The sequence below is a fragment of the Perognathus longimembris genome, chromosome 2 (assembly GCF_023159225.1).
Source record: "Perognathus longimembris pacificus isolate PPM17 chromosome 2, ASM2315922v1, whole genome shotgun sequence".
NCBI classification, from domain to species: domain Eukaryota; kingdom Metazoa; phylum Chordata; class Mammalia; order Rodentia; family Heteromyidae; genus Perognathus; species Perognathus longimembris.
The window spans coordinates 139,264,784-139,284,456 of NC_063162.1; the positions used below are offsets into that span (position 1 = coordinate 139,264,784).

The following is a 19,673-nucleotide window of genomic DNA, read 5'->3' on the forward strand; positions in this document are numbered from 1 at the left end:
TGAAACAGATGGTTAGTGACAGGGTGGAGGCCAAGGTGTTCTCTTTACTGCCACCACGGACCGTGGAGGAAGTTGGCAAGAATGAGAATGGCCATGTTGTCCTGTTCCTGGGGCGGGCACTCTGTCACAAATGCTGCTCACTGGAAACTGGTTAATAGGAGGCACCGAGCTTCCTTTTTCCACTAAATCTCAACTTTGACACATGCACTCCTGTTTAATCTTTCATCTACTTTTTTTCTTTCAAAATTGAGCTCATTTGATTCATCTCTGGATCTGACAGCGTGTGTGCTCTGAAGCTTTGAGGATTTTTCCCCCACATTTATTGGTGTATAATTTACAAATAAAAATTATATATAGCTAAGGTATACAGCCTAATGATTTGATATATGTATACATTGTGAAATGATTACCACAATCATGCTAATGAATACCTTCATCACCTCAAATACTTACCATTTGATGCTTAGTTTTATAGCTTTGCAATACATATGCAGCTTCTAATGAAGACAGAAATGTGCTTGCTTGCTCCAGCTGAAATAGATTCTGTCCATCCCAAGTTCATTTGTGAATGCTTTTAGTTGATTTGAGACTATCTGGCTCAGAGTACACTGTGATTTCTCTACTGGCCAACCAAACTTGAGCATTGGTCCTTGACCTGGTGGTAGCACCACGGACAGCAACACATCACATCATCAGTGGTCTGCGGCCCTGTGTAACAGCAGATTCCACACTTAGCACTACATACAGCACTCCTCACTCAGTCCAGACAGCCCCAGACTCTGGGCACCAGACTGACTGCCTGGTTCAGTTCCTGGTTTTTCTACATACTGGCTGAATAGCTTATAGCACATTACCTACCCTGTTTGGGCCTCCATGTTCTGTTTTACAAAATGACATAGTCTTCACAAGACTCCCGCAAGGATTAAGTAAATTCTATGTCAATTTTCAGCTTACATGGACTGTCAACACTCAGTAAACATTGGGTGTTGTCACTGTGATGTCAGCCTTTCAATCACAGTGTACAAAACCTCCCACCATCGCACGGAGGTGGCTCAGTTCCTTCTGTCCCAGACCCGGCTGGCAGATTTCCACCCGCAGGAAGGAAGGCTGTGATTCTTTCTCTATTGAATTCAAGACATGGTTATTTGTTTCACATGGGGCAAGTTAGTAGAAAGCTTACTTTGGGGTCACCACTCCCCACGTTTCCTGTCACAGTTCGATTTGACCTTCATGTTAACTTAAACATTATAGGACCTAGAAGGTAGCAAGAGAAAATCCAACTCCCTTCCTTAAGCCTACTAAAGACCAACTTCTGGGAACTTCAGAGGTTGAAGCTGCATATTAGAAGAGAACATGTCCTTTTGGTAAAACCCTGAGCAAATTCAAATTGATTAAGTAAAGGATGACTATAACTTATGCCTTGTATTCTGCTTGTAATCTAACTAGAGACTGCATAGTTCATCTAAGAGATGTTTAAAGCATGAGTGCTAATGGCCTTCTCATTTCAATGTGTGTGCATTTGAGCGTATTTCATCCATTTGGTAATCAAGTAATTGCTAAGGACATGGAAGGTGAAAAACAAGATTTTCTTCTTAGAAATAAATCAGAATGTTCTAAACTGTTTTTTGTAATAGCTTGATGTGGATTTTGGCTCACAGAGATTCATCTGTGTTTCACATGTTAAGAATAAGGCTCATTAGCTTTTGTTTATTTGGATTGCACTTTGTGGCTTGGGCTGGGGTCATGGACCATAATGATTTGGCCAGCCATTTACTTGAGAAACCTCCAATGTGTTCATCTTTGGGTCATTCTTTTTGGAAAAGACTCCACTAGGGAAAACTCCCTAACCTGCTTTCTGGAGAGCAGGGCCTGGCCATCAACATCCGGGACACCACATGGAGAAAGGTGGAAAGAAGCCTGGGCATCTGACAAACATAAGTTTCTTTTCATTCCTGCCATTTCTCGGTCCAGAGGAGCTCTATTTTATTCTTTTCTGAGAATAAAGCTGCAAGGGTTTTGCCAGCTCCAGAAGAGGTCTGAGAATGTGAATACTTCTTAACCACACCTTCAGGTAATTCTTTCGGTATCCATTCATCCGTGCCCTCTTGCCCACATCCAGATGTACCTGGAGCTCCTAGCATCTCAGAGAGACCTGGTGACTGCTCAGCTTTCCTTACGAGCTGGCCATTGGAGGCATTTGCCCCTCTAGTCTGTTTGCCAACTTCAAAAATTGGGGAGCTTTTTTTTTCCCTCCCTTGTCCTCCTGCCCTTGTTAAGTTTATATCTTTGTAAGACAAATCTTACTGTTATTTCTTTAAGGTTTTGGAAGAAAGAACATGTTGTATTTGTTCAGTCTGCTGTCTTTGCCTTAAATTCTTTCCTCAACACGCCTCTCATTTCTGCTACCTGGACCTTCTACCCACAAGGCCTTGCCTTCCTTTTCCTGACAGATGTCTGAGAGGAATACAGAATCGCTGGCCCTTTCTTTTCTTCCCACGTATGCTGTAAAGGTCCTGCTTTTCCACTTAAACTTCCTAAAGGTCCAACCCATATCCTAAGTTATTTGTATCACAATAGCCTCCAGGCCCTGATGAATACCTGGTGCAGTATGTATCGCCTGTATGTGCCTCTTTTCCATTTCCTCCCAGAAAACTAAAACTAGATGTTGTTCCTTTGTGCTTGGATCTGGCCAGAGGACTTGTAATTTAAGTTGCCCTTTGATATAATGGAAAGAACAAAGCCTGAAGTAGAATAGCTTGGGCCAACTCCAGGTTCAACCACCCTCCAGCCATGTTTTCTTGGATGTTGAACTTAAACTGTCCTAAAGCTCCTTGTCTTCCATCTATACAGTAAGCTCCCTGCGGACTAAGGGATACCAAGCTTACACCAGCTTAGAATGATCCCTGGCATACAGGTAGTAATTAATAAAAAGTCTTCTACTCCTTCTATTCTCATCTCTTGATCCCAGTGCTCCCCTACTGGTAGACATTCTAAGAAATATTCACTAAATGATTATTCAGGAAAATGGTGCTTAGGAAAGATTGGTTCTTCAGACATTTCCTCTTTTTGTCTGCATCCAAACTGCGTCACACCAATTATGGCAGGAAGCTACAATCCCTTCCTAAACTAGAACATTATGGCAGGTAATTCTTAGCCCTTGAGTCTGGGTACCTCGGAGCAAAAGCAGTTGTTCCCTCAAACAAAAGGGCCTCCATATCACTATGGGCTTTACCAAAGCCATCCTGAGGCTTGCAGCTGTGCTTTCTCTTTGCATTTATAAAAGTGAGAACTGTGTTAACTAACTTCAATTCGGTCCACAGCTTGCCACTTGGGATCTGGAAACTAGCTGATTTTTTTGACCTAAGGCGCTCTGCTATGTAGGGTTGCCAGTTATAATTACATGTTCAGGTGTCAATTAGCAAAACAGCCCATTATTTGGCAGTTTGAAGTAATGAGATGGATCTTGCCCTAATCTTTCAATTCAACAAGCATTTGGTAAAATTCTGTATAGTGTGCTACACTTAGTAAAAGTGATCGAAAAGAGCTGGGGGTCAAAATTAAATGTGCATTCTTTGGGGAGGTGATTTTCAAGTAGAATTGTGAGCCATTAAAAGGAAGGATGTTTTCCAGTTAAAGTGTTTTATTTTGTCTTTCACACACTTCCCCACATCCCTTTGTAACTCATCACAAGAATCGTATTTTGTTTATTTGCTTGTTTTGTGCTGCTACTGGGACTTGAACTTGGGGCCTGGGAACATTCCTTGCTTTTTCACTCAAGGCTGGTACTCTACCACTAGAGCCATAGCTCCATTGTTGGCTTTTTGGTAGTTCTTTGGAGATAAGAGTTTCACAGACTTTCCTACCTTGGCTGGACTGGCATTGAACCTCAGTCCTCAGATGTCAGCCTTCTGAGAAGCTAGGGTTATAGGCGTGAGCACCAGGTGCCAGACTTAGAACTTTCAGTCCATCATAGAAGTCTGTTTAGTGGGAAGTCCTTCCGTGGTGTGATGGAACTGGTCTCCGTGGGTGACCCTAAGACCTGAAGCCTGGTGTCTGCTCCTTCAGTTGCTAGTTGATTGACTTTTTTCTTTTGTCTACATCAATGCTTCCCACGCATGTTTTCTTCACTGTCATGTCCAACTTGATGCGTATATTATCTTCATTCCCTGATCGTGTTTTCTCTTTACACAGTTTATTCTGTGACTTACCCAAAGTGAAATATCCTCTATTCCTTTTTGACCTCTGATTATCTCCCATGATTTAAACATCTCCTGAGAACAGGAAAAGAAGGTACAAGCCATGGCTTAGTGAATAGAGAGTGGGTGACACTCACAGCTGGAATCAGGGTAGAGAAAGTAGTCAACCTTATTCTGGACTTCACTTTGCGAACTCTCTTTCATATCAGACCTCTTTCTCCACTCATTCATCTAGCATGTGTATTTTGCTTTTCTCCATAAATTTTGTCTCTCTACATCCTCCTGTATTTATTTCTTCATAGCCGTGAGTTTACTATGTTTTCAGATCAAATGTCTAGACCAATCTCTGTTCACTTATTTGAGAATTTATATATTTGAGTACTCAGTCACTCCCGAGAGCCAGCTCTGAATTTTTGAGGAATTTTATGAGCTAGTTAATAAGCACAGCCATTAATAAAAGGTAAAGTTTATAATATTAAAAACAAAGATAATAAAGATTCAACTGTACTGTTGTTTTATTACAGTTTATTCCAGGTCCTACCGTGGAGGGTATCCACATGCATTGTAGCAGCTCAAAGCAATACTGAATCTCCAAGTGTATTGAGTCTCTTCCCAGATCAAAGTTCAGTGACATTATATCAGCTGCCTCAAATCCATGATAAACTCTATAAAGTCCAGCAAACCCTATAAGCCAGTACTTCTCCATCTCCTCAGAGCTCCTGTTATGAAATACCCACCAAACACCAACCAGTCATGCTCTTCTCCTCTGCTCCCTCCATCTGCCAATGACCTTGAGCCACCCAGTTACCATTTGCCATCAGATACAAGAATTCCCTCCAAGGTCATCATGCCCTCTCTACACCACTAGTGAACTTGAGGATCAGATTTACTATTTTCATGGTCTATTCATGGAAGTTGCCCTTCCCTCTTTGACTCTGCCATTCGCTTCTCTGTACCCCCTCCATTTCTTCTTCCTGTTTCTCAGCATTCTTCTTCCTCTTTGCAGATAAGAGCAAGTGCTTTAGAGACTTAGGTGGCTTAGAACCCTGCTGTGCCCCTCTAGTCATGTTATCTTGGGCTTCTTACACAAGTTTTGCATCTGTTTTATCCATAGAGATAATGGTAAACAATGGGTACATATACACACACACACACACACACACACACACACACACACACATATATGAAAAGGACAGCAATGAGAGAACACATGAAATAAAAGAAGAGGAAGATGGCCTAGGCTTGCAAAACAAAACAGTAGTATCAGGAATCTAGGAAAAGACTGGATGAAATAAAACAGAAAGGATGCTTATCAAGGTGGGAGAGAAATAAGGAAACAATATTTCAGAATACTCTGAAAAAAATTAAAACATGTATGACATGAACTTTTAATATTCTCATTCAAACAGATGTACAAAGAAATAAAGGAACATTCTGCCCCCCCCCTCTTTTTTTAGCACTGGAAATTGAACCCAGGTCCCCACCTCTGCCAGGCAAGCATTGTACCAAGAGGAGTATTTGTCCCGAAGGAGTATTTCTCACACTGCATGGAGAATTTCCACTTTGATGTTAGCAATTAAATCCATTGTGGTCTTCATTCAAGTAAGAAATTTGTCACATATTTAAGGTACTTAGGCTAAATCAAATGTGTATTGAGCAAGAGCCATGGAGATAGAGTAAGAGATGAGTGTCCATATCTATGAAAAACCCAAGCCGGGAAGCCAGCGTACTCATTTGTCTGACCATCTGGAAATCTCGAGTGATCTAGGCACTTAATTTTGCCCTCATTTTTAGAACAAAAGGGAAACAATAAAAGAAGAAAATGGGCAGCAGGGACATTCTACTTTTCATTTATATAATAAAAAATAGAATTCTAGTGATAAAAGGAGCAGAGAGTTTAAAAGGAAAAAAATGAGAAAAAAATTAAATGATTTGAACACGCTGTCTGTATTTTGCGATGGGCTCTATTGTTCCCAGTTACATGGAAGCTGTGGTAATTTTATGAATCATTAGAGTTTACTTTTCAAATTATATCTGCAGTTTTTCAAGTGCCTTGAAGTTATCCACAGCAAAAGGCTGTTGAACAATTTTATTTAATACTTTGGAATTTTGTGCTAATTTGTGTTTTAGAAAATTTACACTTAACAACTCCAAGATAAAATTATGACAGCTGAGACTTTGTATATTTTATTTCTCCTACTTTTTAAATCATGTGAGCCTGTTTTGCTTCCATAATCTCTCACCAGAAACTAGAAAATAGGAAGCCATGGTTTGGTATAATGACAACTTAAAAGCAAGAGCTCTAGCCTACAACCCAGTCTCAAACAACTGTCTTCCTGGATATATGTGGCATAGTCATCTGCAAAACTTGGACTCTTTTACTGATGCTAACACCTCTATGGTCCCCAGGGCTGGTCGTTCACCTGTGGCCAGACAGGCCAACTTGGGATCCACAAAGAGTTAATAAAGTAGGGGCCATGAAGTAGGTGTCTCCTAAGTTATCCACAGTAAAAGGCTGTGTGGGTGTACATGTGTGTGTCTTTCTGTATGTCTGTGTTGTGATTACAAGCTTTCTTGGACAAAATTGGTTTTTTTTCTATTATTTTTTCCTATTTTATGGAGTTAAAGTGTTCATACTCTTTTGAGTGCAATAATACTGATTCTCTGTTTTACATTTTATTTTGTTTCAAGCATCTTTTCTTGGTAAAATAAAAACTTGGATGTGTGTTAGTCTAGCCTTTTCCCTTGTTGGTAAAACAAAAGTCTGGAAATAATTGTACATTCTAAGCATTGGCTGAATCCTCTCCAGAGATGGAGACGTTCCCTGTGTGAAGAGACTATCTTGGAAGGAAATATGCCAAAGCTTCAATAATTCTGATTTGCACCCTGAAGTGTTATACTTGGGAGGAAAGCTGCCTTCCTGGGCCTGCGTGGGTGGTTCTATTACTGTTCCTCTCACGCCAGTCTGGTAGGATGCTGTGGAGTTTCGTTCCATCAGAATGTCTTATCCAAACTCAGATCAGCCCACTTCTTATGACCAATGGGCTTCCTTCACTGACATCTAGGAAAGTTAAGTGGGAATGACTCATGTCCTAAACTTAGGAAGGTGGCTTAAAGCCTAAGTTCTTTGGATAGTGGAGAGGCTGTAGGTGCTTCATGAAGAAAACCCTACCCTTACAAATGAAGAAAGGGAGAATGATTGTTCAGCATCCCTAGGTCAGTTAGTATTTAAGCCATGTTGGGAGATCAGCACTCCTGTTGGCTACTTAGGTGGTTTGCACCTGTAGTGCATTCTGTTTGGCTCAACATAGCAAGATCCTGTAGAGCACGTCAGTGCATTACTGAAGTGAACTAGAATTCTGGGTTTACAACTAACTACTTAAAAGTGATTAGTTCTCAAGTGTTATCATCACTCCCACAATGCAGCATATCTGAATTGTATCTCTTACCCTTGAACCAATTTTCCTCGTGTTCACGCTTGCTTGCATGCTTGCTTGAGTGCTCTTTCCCTCAAACAGTTCCATATGTTCTATTTTACTAGAAACCCAGCTCCCTGCTCATTCTCCTCCTCAGAGGGCTCCATATCTCACCTCTGAGCTACACGGGGAACTGAGGCTGAAACAATTTGTAGAGAAACTTGTCAGCATAATTGATTATTATATGGTGTGCACCACCAAAGACAGGTGAGCCTTCACAGAGCGGAACAAATGTGTGTGTGTGTGCAGCTTCCCCTGGGTCCAGCGGACTTCCGCCTCTGACATGTTGATTTATAGATTTGTAGCTCTTCCCTGATGAATCCTGTCCCACCGTGGGTAGTCCCAGCTTCCTGCTGAATAGCCCCTGCCTTGGCTAGCAAAGAAGTAATAGTAAAGCTTCTGCTCCGAGAATCGGGAGGTTTGGGAGTTGGCTCTAAAGGAATCTGCAGTGGGCATTGGAATCTTTAAAAGGCCCAAATAATCAGATAAAATGCTTGAATAACGTTGCTACATCAAGAAAGGGGCTCTTGTGACTACACATGCTTTCTGACATGGTATAAACTAGTCAGAGTGATATAAAAAAAATCAGAAATGTCAGAAAAAGAAATCATTTCCGACCACCTTAGGTGGCAGCTTGATGTTCTGGTGTTCTTTGAAAACCTCTTCCTAAGTGTTATCCTCCTTCCTGGAAATGCTGCTAAGTGTTAGACTTGCTGTGAAAGAGGGAACATAATGACTGCTCGGCTTTCTCACAATCTGTTGGGATATTGACTATTTGCAAAGTATTCTCAGTTCTCAGAAACAGGAAGAAGAGTATTAGAAAATGCTACAACAGTGTCATTAGCCTGGCGTGAAAAATGATGCTAATGTACAATTTCAGAAAGAACTTTCATGACAGGCTGCATTTCTAGCCTGAACCTGTTTGTGAATACTTCAGTGCCCTTCTGGTGTCTCTATTCATCTTAAGCACTGGCTCTGAATAAATTAAGAGACCTGGGTTTCAGGAAAGTAAGCAGAGATGAGGGTCTCTAGGATTTGTCTCCCTGAGGTGGCCTCAAACTTCAACTCTCAGAGCTGAGCCTTCTGAATAGCTAACATAGATTGGAGGTCAAATGCCTTATATGAAATTCTTAATTTTTGTCAAAATTCTCATTTACTGGTTTTTCTCTCTTTTAGCAAAAAAATATGTGTGATGCGGTGCATATTTATCATAGTGAAATTTGAATGAAAAATTTCACTTTCCAGCATGAAATATTTCAGGGAGTCTATGAAAACTGTAAGTTTCAACTATATACATCAACAAGGGCCAAAATTTACATCCTCTTATTTTTTTAAGCCAAATAGTTCATGTGAATATTTAGGAGGCTTCCAATTGTCCCTTTAAGGAAAGAAACTGAAATATCCTACAGTGTGTTTTACATCTACTTGACTAAGAAATCAAGATGGATTCACAGCCAGACACTAATACACTACTCAACCTACATATTATTCAAAACAGAAGAACAAGTCAATATATAAGAATAATCAAATATGTAATTTTCTATGTTGAGAACAGTTTCCAAAATATAATTCAGAATTTTATTTCTCTTGCCTGGCTTTTTATTAGTACAGTGAAGGTCAGTGACATGGCACAGATATCAGCAATTCCAAATATCAGGGTCTGTTGGTTTATGTGCTTTCTAGTATCGGCCTCTACCCTGTGTATACTTAGGCTTGCCCTGCTATTACAACTGAACAGTACAATTTCTCTACTTCCTGCCATGTATCCCGAACCTAAAAGAAGAAAGCTAGAACACCTGCTAGAACATCTTTTGTTGTCTCAGAATAGAAAGAGAGTAGGGCATAGGTAGCTCATGCCTATAATCCTAGCTACTTAGGAGGCTGAGATCTGAGCATTGTGGATCAAAGCTAGGCAGGGCAGGAAAGTTGGTGAGACTCTTATCTCCAGTTAACCACCAGAAAACCAGAAGTGGCGCTGTGGCTCAAGTGGGAGAGCACTAACCTTGAGCTTAAGAGCTGAGGAGCAACACCCAGGCCCAGAATTCAAGCCCCATGACCGGCCAAAAAAAAAGAAATAGCAAGAGATTACCTACTTTCTTAAAAAAAAAAATCATGCACAGTGCATACAATGCACCAGACAGCAGATAAAACTACACTTTCAATAGATCAGCTCGAGAAGTACTGACAAGCACTCAAAAAGTAAGAAAATATGTCTACTATAAGAGAATTTTTAAAATATATGTTGCCAAATATTTCCTGAGCACTGCACAGTACTAGAGATGATAAAACTACCAGGCCACAAAAGTTCTAATTGATGATACTCACGTCTCCCAGTATTTAGTCCCATCTGCTAGAGAAATAATCTAATGTCGGATATAAACACGAAACATTCCACTAGAGGAAAGGCCCCTGGAGTCCAACCCTTCCATGAAAGGTTTAAGGACACCTCCAAGCCTCTTGTTCTTCCTTTTCCAAGAATTATCAACAAGAATCAATAAGTATTCTACTCCATCACTTGCTATTTTTTTTCAAATTTTTATTATCAAACTGATGTACAGAGAGGTTACAGTTTCATACATTAGTCATTAGATACATTTCTTGTACTGTTTGTTACCTTGTCCCTCATACCCCCCACCCTCCTCCCCCTTTCCCTTTCCCCCCATGAGGTGTTCAGTTCACTTACACCAAACAGTTTTGCAAGTATTGCTTTTGTAGTTGTTTGTCTTTTTATACCCTGTGTCTCTCAATTTTGGTATTCACTTTCAATTTCCTAGTTCTAATACCAGTATACACGGTTTCCAATATACTCAGATAAGATTACAGAGATGGTGTAGGTACAACCACAGGAAGGTGATACAAGAACATCATCAATAATAGAAGCTACAGATACAGATGGGACGTTGAAAGTGGTTATACCCCTATGAACACATAAGATGATGCTAAGTGAAATGAACTCCATGTTATGGAAACGATTGTTATATCACAGTTGTAACCACTATCACTTGCTATTTTTGTTCTTGTAAATTTGCAGTCCTTAAGTTCACTTACCTGGACCCAAATTTCATCTCACTGTTGACATGGAATACCTCTCAACACTACTGGTAAAAGTAATTAAAAGAAAGTCCAATGTAGGAAAGATCATCTGGTTATCCAGCTGGAAGTTTATTAGTAACCTGAAAATACCCCTTGCATTAGGAGTAAGGTTGTATAAGACTCGTCAGGCAACTACATAGTAGACATCTACATTATTTAACCAGAGGAAATTGTTATAGGTTTTATTCTTTAGGAAAACTGTACATAATAGCTTCATACAGTAAAGCTAGTTATCAAAGCTCTGCTTGAGCCCATATGGGAACCATAGAGGTGATCAATAGATGCTGTCAGGCATGTAGTACCCAAAGATGACAGCTGTCCAATAATTTAATAGGTCTTTTTATCTCTCAACATCTGGCTATTCAAACTATGAGCAAGAAGGAAGAGATCTCTTTAAATTTGTTTATTATCTCATATAGCTGATCCTACACATACCAGAGAGTACCACTATGATGAAGCATTTCTTGTTAACATAATGCAAGCCAGGTTTCACTCTGACCATGAAGGGAGCCATCAGTGCCTTATGAATGTAATCTTGCAGCCTAATGGTTCAAATCCCTCCCTGAAATCTTTCATAGAACCTAAACCACAAAGCATTGTCAAATCTATGTTGTAAATATGGCACCTATTTATGAAATACATTTTCTTTTTTTTTAAAGTTTTTATTATAAAACTGATGTGAAATACATTTTCATATGGCTGATTTAGTTGTTTACATTTGGAAAAAGGGAAAACCTTCCAGATAATTTCTGTGAAGTTTGGTGATCTGGTTTTGTCCTCTTTCACTTCTACAGTGATTTGGCAAAAGTTAACACTTTGGAACTGCTGTACGCTTCAAGCATTCCTCTATTAAGCCACTTCTTTTGTCTCTCTGTTTTCTTTGGAAGTGTTTCTTTGCAGGCAGGAGCTGAAATCACTGTGTACTGAGTTCAAACTATTTTGCTGCACATGATGGCATTACTCCTCTTCGTAACCCCACACAGTCCCATCACCTCCGTTTCAGTGGGAATGAGACCTGGGCTTAGACTCCAGGGTGGTGTTAACAGAAACTCACGTTTGTCATTCTTCTTTAGCAGCACTTTGAAATAAAATGCCCCTTTCTACTTTGAGGGATGATTAGCATAATTTCAGGATCTTTGTTGAAATGGAACTGAACACTTTTTCTTCTGTTGTTCTGAAGCTAATTTAGCTCTCTTGTCACAGTATTTTCTATCTTGTGAAGAAAGGCCTTTGTTTTCACCATCTCTCACAGAGCCATTTTTCCAGGATCCGTAGTAGCTCTAGGGCATAGAGCTGGCACCAGCTCCACTGTGAACACAACCCCTTGGGCTGTGGCACATGGTAGATGCCTTCATGGTGGGAGATGTGCGTGAGAGAGAAGTCTCAGAGTGCGGACACCTGAGCCATCTTTCTTTCCATTGGCCCCTTTGTCAGCCCCTTTCCTTCCCCTTTTTATCTCTGCCCATTCCCTTTTTTCTCCCTTGAATGCTCTGCCTCCTGCCATCACTGCCCAAGCCATTCATTCTTCTGCTCATGCCATAGTCACCCCTGGGCTCTACATTCTCCCTAATCTAATTCACCTCAATGTTTCTGCCAGTCCATCTTCCTCCCATGGAGAGTAATAGGAGTGAATAAAGAGAACAGCAACCTAGCAATCAAAAGGCCTGAGTTCATATGTTTGTTTGTTTTTTCCTTTCAAATGTCTCTTTTTTTTGACATTTTAAAGATTTTTCTATTTACCATTGGTTTTCAGCAACTTGGTTGTAATATGCCTGGCGTATTCTGACCACCTGTTTGAGGTTCATTGACCTTTTTGTGGACTTGTACTTTTCATCAAATTTGAAAAGTCTGCAGCCAGTGCATCTCCTTTTAGGACTCCAGGTGCCTGTATATTATATTAGTGGCTTGATATTGGCTCACTGTTCATTGACACTTTTGGTTTTCTATCTCTCTTTTTTTTTTCTCCCTCTGTATCTTATCCTGAGTGGTTTCTATTGCTGTTTTCCATTTCTATTCTTCTTATGTTCATGTTTTTTTTTCTTCACATTAAGAAGACAGCTGCTTCCAGGGCTTAAACTCAAAGCCTGTGCACTGTCCCTGAGCTTTTGTTTGCTCAAAGCTAGTGTTCTCACTTGAGCCACAGCTGTACTTCCAACATTTTGGTGATTATTTGGAGATTAGAGTGTTATGGACTTTCCTGCCTGCGCTGACTTTGAACCATGATCCTCATATATCAGCCTCCTGAGTAGCTAGGATTACAGGTGTAATCCACCAGTGCCTGGCTTTCCTTTTTTTTTTTTTAACATAGAATTATGTCTATAATAGTTTTAGCCTCTTGTTTACTAGTTCTGTTATCCGTGTCAGTTCTTGATGTTTCTTTTAACTGATTTTTTCTCTTTATGTATTTTGGAGTAAGGACATATGGTTTTATTTGTACATGGCCAAGTCTGAATCTTGTTACAGTCCTTTGAATATTGTTGAAATTTCAAGGCACATATGGGTAATTTAAAATCATGTCTCACCTTGCTTCTAGACTTGGTCAGATTTGCCAGGGTATATTCCTTGGTCTAGAATTCAGAGTTCCACTGATCTGATATAAATGCCAACAGATATTTCTTTAGTATCTAATATCAGCTAGAGAAAGAAAGAAGCCCCTGGGATCTCAGAGTATAATTACATACAAGTACTGTAGACTGGCTTTCTGTTGTTTTGTTTGGAATATGAAATCTCAAAACCTTAAATCTCATGAAGAGCCCAACATTGTCAGGGTTCAGTAGCTCCTGCCTATAATCCCAGCTACTTAGAAACATCTTCTGATTTAACTATTCAAGGCCAACCTGGGGAAAAAAAAGTTAGTCAAGACCCCATCTTAACCAACAAGCCAGGCATGGTGCTATATAGCTGTATATAATTAATAGCTATGTGAAGGGAATAAGTAGGAGAATCATTGTCTGAATCTAGCCCCAAGCAAAAACCATGAAAACATATCTGAAAAATACCCATAATTTAAAAACAGTTGGGACATGATATGTGGTAGAGTGACTGCCTAGCAAGCCCAAGGCCCTAAGTATAGACCTCAGTACCAATGAGAGAGAGAAAGCAAGCCAGATGTAGTAATAAATGTTAGACATAGATTTTATTCACCCATTAATGACCTCTCCCTGAAAGGGTTAAAAATATATAGTTGACAATTTATATGACATATATTTCTAAGTGTTTAATGGACAAATTTTAAATCTCTTATACTGCCTTGTTTCTCACTCTTTTTAAAATCAGCCTACCTCACCTGTTTTTTTAGCCTGATAAAGAGTTTCAAAATGTTCTTCCTTCTCTAGTATATAAGTATATTCATCTCTTCTGAACAGTAGATCTTTCTGAAATTATCTCCCTATACTTGAAATGGATCACCTAGTGATTAGTGACATCAAATTAGATTAATTTGTTAGAATCTCTATCTGAAAAAGAGTCTCAATGCTCTGAGAGGCTTGGTATATAATGCCTTTCTCAGCTTGCTGCCTCTCATACCAGCCTTTCACTCCAGACTCAATGATTTGAAATCCCCTGGATTCCATAGTTTCATGTTCATGTTGCTCCATTGACCCATTTCAACCTTGTTCAGCCTGCAAATCACTGTTTTCCTTTGAGGACTCAGTTCAGTTGTAGCCTTCTTTCTCGCCCCTGTCTCCAGCTACTCAGTCCCTTTTTCTTTTCCTGTGCCTCTACTGTATAATACACAGATGGTGACCCAGCACTCATCGGTGAACTTGTCTCCTCATCTCAGGTTTTGTACCTCCCATAGCTCACCTAATATTTAACACAGAGGAGCTATTTAATTAATGTATTCCTTTGATTAATCAGTTAAATTCCCCTTTCATCCTCTCTAAAACAGTTCTCATCTGTTGGTAGTCAACAATACTACTATATCTTCAACATGCAGTCTCTTGACAACCTCAGTCTCTTGACAAAAGTTGGGTTGTTGTTTTTTTGTAATCACAAATTTAAAATTAGCAATATAAAATTTAAAATTAGCAATATAAATAAATTATAGGTAGACAAACTATAGAAAACAATGTGATCAGATAAAAATAAGAGTATTTTTTATGGACCTATCTAAGACATTCAGCCACAATAAATGTTCAATCCTTGGAATCTGAGACTAAGATACAGTAATCTCACTAACAAGAAGGCTGTGGTCTGACTCCAGTTTGCCAAACCAAGTTCTTGATTACCACTGAACATTACAGTTGTGTATTTGACTTTTCATTCAGTCCCAATGTCATGTACATTAGCTCAGTTATTAAACATTTATAGAGAATCTGTAATGTGTCAGATGCCTGGCTAGGTATTGAGGATATGAGATGTTGTTACTAGTCAAAAGAATGTAGTCTTGTGGAAGAGAAAGCCAAGTAAACCAGTGATTGCCCCACCCTGCCCAGGTCCTCAGCTAGGGAGACTAGAGCACAGAAAAGCATTTACATTGATACATTGTGCTGACTCAGAAATGAGTGGTGTAGGCATGAAGATGAGGAGGCACCAAGGCACCTCAGCAGGGAATGGTCTGGTGCATGCAAGGAATGACAAGTAACATAGTTCAGTTAAACTAAGGGTGAACATGCTCATTGGAGTGGGAGAGAAAGACAGGAAGGTAGCCAGGCCCACAGCTTACCAAGATTCAGGGACAGTTATAGAAAGATGGAATAACCCTGAGTTCTCCTCATTTCTAACCAGTGCTGTTTCTGTTTCTCAAGGGTATCATTGGTCTTCAGTATTAGTCATGTTCTTGCCAGAGTTCCACTGGAACCTTCCCAAACCATGTTTTGGAAACACTATTTCAGTAGATCGAAAACAGATGAACTATGACTGGACACCCAAGGCGCATACTTGAGTGGCTCAGGAGGCCAAGACTTGTAGGATCGTGTTCAGTATCATTCTGGACAGAAAAGTCTATGAGACTTCATTTCACATTGACTAGCAAAATACCAATTGAAGGTATTGCTCAAATGGTAGAGCACCAGCAAAGTAAGAAATCCTGGAAAGAACATGAGGCTCAGAGTTTAAAACTAGTTACCAGCACCCCGCTACACAAGATGGTCTGAATCTTGTTTAATTTCAGTAGTTAATGAGTATTATATCTACCTCTTTATAATTCACAGTGACCTTAGCATATTAAAGGTTTTCAGTCTTCTAGGACAGAAACTATTTCTGTTTTCTTTAACTTATCATTTTCTAAATTATCTTAATTTGCAACCACTTTTATATTAGTATCATTTTGGCAAACAATGGGCTAGATCTCAAAAGGTCAAATCACCTCCATTTGTTTGTTTTTGTGGTGCTAGGGATCAAACCCAGGGCCTTATACATGCTAGGCAAGCACTCATGTTATACCATTATCCCTTCATTAATTTTTTAAAAGTATGGAACCAAAGAGATGCTTTTCTTACTGCTATTATATCCCTGTCATAAACTACTCACTTATATATTTTTAGTAATTTTTTATATTGTATCAGCTGTCCTGGGATTTTACTCTCCCTCACATTTTATGTCATGCTCAGACTTTTTTACCTTCTAATATCTTGCAAGAAATGCAAATTGAATTGCATCTAAATAAATATCAATCATTTTAATGTGCTTATTAGAAAATGTAATGAATAAAATCAAGGTTTTGCATATTATGGAGTCCTTATAGTTAGCATTGGCAAACTTCAAAATTAGTAATGAGTCAGTAAATCATTTGTAATGCTGAAGGCAACAAATAAATAAAAAAAAAGATAAGACCTTGTTACAAATTTCATATATTCAGCACTTATCTGTCAGAATCACTGATTTGGAAACTATTATAAATCCTTGAAAAATAAGAAGACTGGTTTTTTTTTCTTTGTTGTAAAAAAAAAAATTCTCATCACTTTGCAAACTGCAGTGTCATTTTCCTTGAGGAGAATGTAGTGATTGATTACTCAAAGTACAACCATGACAAGGTAAACCAACCAAATAGCTGGAAAATTGTATGTAATCACACAGCATTGCATGGGCGCTGTGTTGAGCACACCGTTGGAATTAAACTGTGCCATTCTAATCATTTCCTGCTGCTACTTCCTGTTCATTCCCAAACCTTAACCTCCAGGGGAAACACCGGGGTGCTCGCTGTCATCCCTTCCCCTCCACGTGCCCTCGGCCCCATTCTTGTTCCCCCCAAAGCGCTGCAGTAAATGGAGCAAATCTCCTTCACTGGGGGAGGCTTTAAAATGCAAAGACATCTGTCAGATATGTGACACTCAGACAGAGGTTTATGTTTGGGTGTTAGCATTCCTCAATGAGCCAGGTCATCCTGAAGATCCTGAGAAAGTGTGAAACAAATGGAGAAAGGGGAGGATAGGAGATGGCCAAAATGAAAAAGAAAGTTCCAGGCTGGACACTGCCGTGGCGGGAGGGCAATCACACAGAAGCAACTCACACACTGACCACAGGAGTCATGAGGACCAGAAAAGGGGTGTGATCCAATTAGCCTCTGCTATTAGTGGACTCATTTGAGTCCTGTGAAAGGAAAGGGCTTCCAAAATGGCCTCAGAGATGATTATCAGTAATGTTATTGGAAGTAGAAGCAGGCCCTTTCTCCTAGTCCTCCATACTTTCTCCCTGCTCATCTCCTCTCAGTGCTTTAGATTTCAGGCAGGCTTTGTTAGGATGGCTGAACTCTCTTCTCCTTCCTTAATTGCTGTCCACACGCTGTAGGATATCCTGCGTTCTGAATCAGGATGAGGATTTTAGATTCTTCGTAACATGGGGACATATAGCCAGGCAGAATCAATTCCTGTCACTCACACACAAATACAGAGGAATAGGATTATAGATCAGGATGAAGCTGCAGTGCTTTAATCTTAAAATCAATACGGAAAAGGAAGTTGAACTTGTGGGGATTCTATAGAGACTGTAATTTGGTTTCCTGTGAGGTTTGCCGTACAGAATATAATGCTCCCTCCTTCCCTCCTAATTATTTTACTGGGGCTGGAAGGGAAGGGAAGGAAAAGAAGACAGAAACCTCTATAACCTAACAGTCTTGAATAGAAATGCAAATGTCACTCATAATCCAAGCTAATCCTTTGTGGTATTCAAAAACAAAAAAGCTTTTGTCCGTTTTATTTTCAGCAGAAAAAATTAGCCTAAATCCTGTGCCCCATCCATAGCCTGTATTGAAGCATAATAAAATGTCTTTGCTTTTTTTCATAGGTCGCTGTCAGCCTGGAAAGTCTGCTTAATGTTTACTTTCTTGGCTAGTTCTACTGTAGTCTGTGCAGTTTTATACAGATAAATATGCAACACCCTAGATGCTGATCGAAGGACTCCAGACTGCTAAGCGTGTGATTAATATTTACTCCCGTGTAATGCTTCCCCTTTTGAAATAGGGATGAACTAATGGTTTAAACAACTCCGTCTTTTCTTAATCAACGCTTTAGAGTTTATTGAATATGCCTCTTTTCAGCTACCAAACTGATTTGTTGCCTAGTGCTTTCTTTATCTAGCTTTAAGATAGGCTTATTATTTTTTTCCCTTTGGATAGTTCTTTAATTCAGTTTTAAAATATGTCTGAGACTGCACTCTGCTGGCTACTGCTATAGTTTGGATGTAAAATGCCCCCTCTCCCCCCAGGTGATGTGCTAAAGGCTGATCCCCCGAAGAGATGCTATTGGGAACTGTGGATGGTAGAGGGGTGGGGCCTATTGAGAGGTCTTTAAGCCCCTGGGGACATGTGCTTAAAAGGGACTAAGGAACCCCAGCCAGCTTTCCCTCCCTGAGGAGAGCAGTATGATTAGGCCACACATTTCTGCCTCACCACGCCCAAAACAACAGGGCTGGTAAGCCAAAATAAACCTTTTCTTGAGTTGATTATCTCAGTTACTTTTTTTTTTTTTACAATCATAGAAAGTTGCCCAGCAAAAATACAGACTACTGTGACCTAAGAAAATGATGTAACTGTGAGCTGGAAAATGCAGGTCTGATTCTAAGACAGCACAGTGGTAAAAAGAGCAAAGCCTAGGGCACCTGCTTTCTTTGTTTTGCCTTTCTAAGCCTCCTTACTCAACTTTTTCTTGGAGAATGATTATGGGATCTACCTGGTAGGTAAGGGGGTTGAGAGGACTAGGTTAAAGCATGCAAGGTTGTTTACACTGTCGCCTCACACTTGTCAGAGTCCTATAAATATTTGTTCACGATGATTGTGATAGTATGGGAGTTTCAAGTGAGGTTAACACACTGTGTATGTGCAAACCTACTACAAGTTGCAAAACACAATACAGATACTAGATGTCTTCCTAACAGACAGATTACCGTAAATTAATTTTTCTTTGTGTACTGCCCGCCATAAGTTGTTCCTATATGCACAGTACAGCCCTAAAGGTGATTAAAGCTCCCAATGCTATTTTTTTTTTGTCCTTAAGAGCCACTGAGCAGCACTAGCATTGTAGTTCATTTGGCTAATAATCTTCACATTTAGGCGGCTCAGACAAGGGGACCATGACTTTAAGACCAGCTTGAGCTCAATAGAGAGACTCTGTATCAAAATAAACAACTGAACACGGGCAGTGAATGTAGTTCAGTGATCGGAGGGCTTACCTCTTATGCGTAGCATGTGCAGGTCCCGGGGCTTCTATCCTAGCACCATAAGAAAGGAGAGGGAGAGAAAAGGAGAGAGAAGGAAGGAGAGGAAGTGAGGTAAAATGAGAGGAGGAAAAAAGAAACTACAGAAATACCTTGTAAATCTCAAGAATTCTGTGTGAAATCAATTTGAAAAATGTTTATCCTAAGCTGTTCTCACATCTTTGGGAGGAGCAGTATGTAAGATATTTGCTTCGTGGTTGAATTTAGTACACATTTTTAAATGCCATATGCTTCAGGAAAGCCTAAATGTCTTAAA

General features: G+C 39.8%; 1 protein-coding gene across 2 annotated transcripts in view; it reads left to right on the plus strand.

Moving 5' to 3' along the window:
• Positions 1-19,673, plus strand: part of Exoc4 (exocyst complex component 4) — a 669,227-nt gene that overhangs the window by 503,015 nt on the left and 146,539 nt on the right. The window lies entirely within an intron of this gene.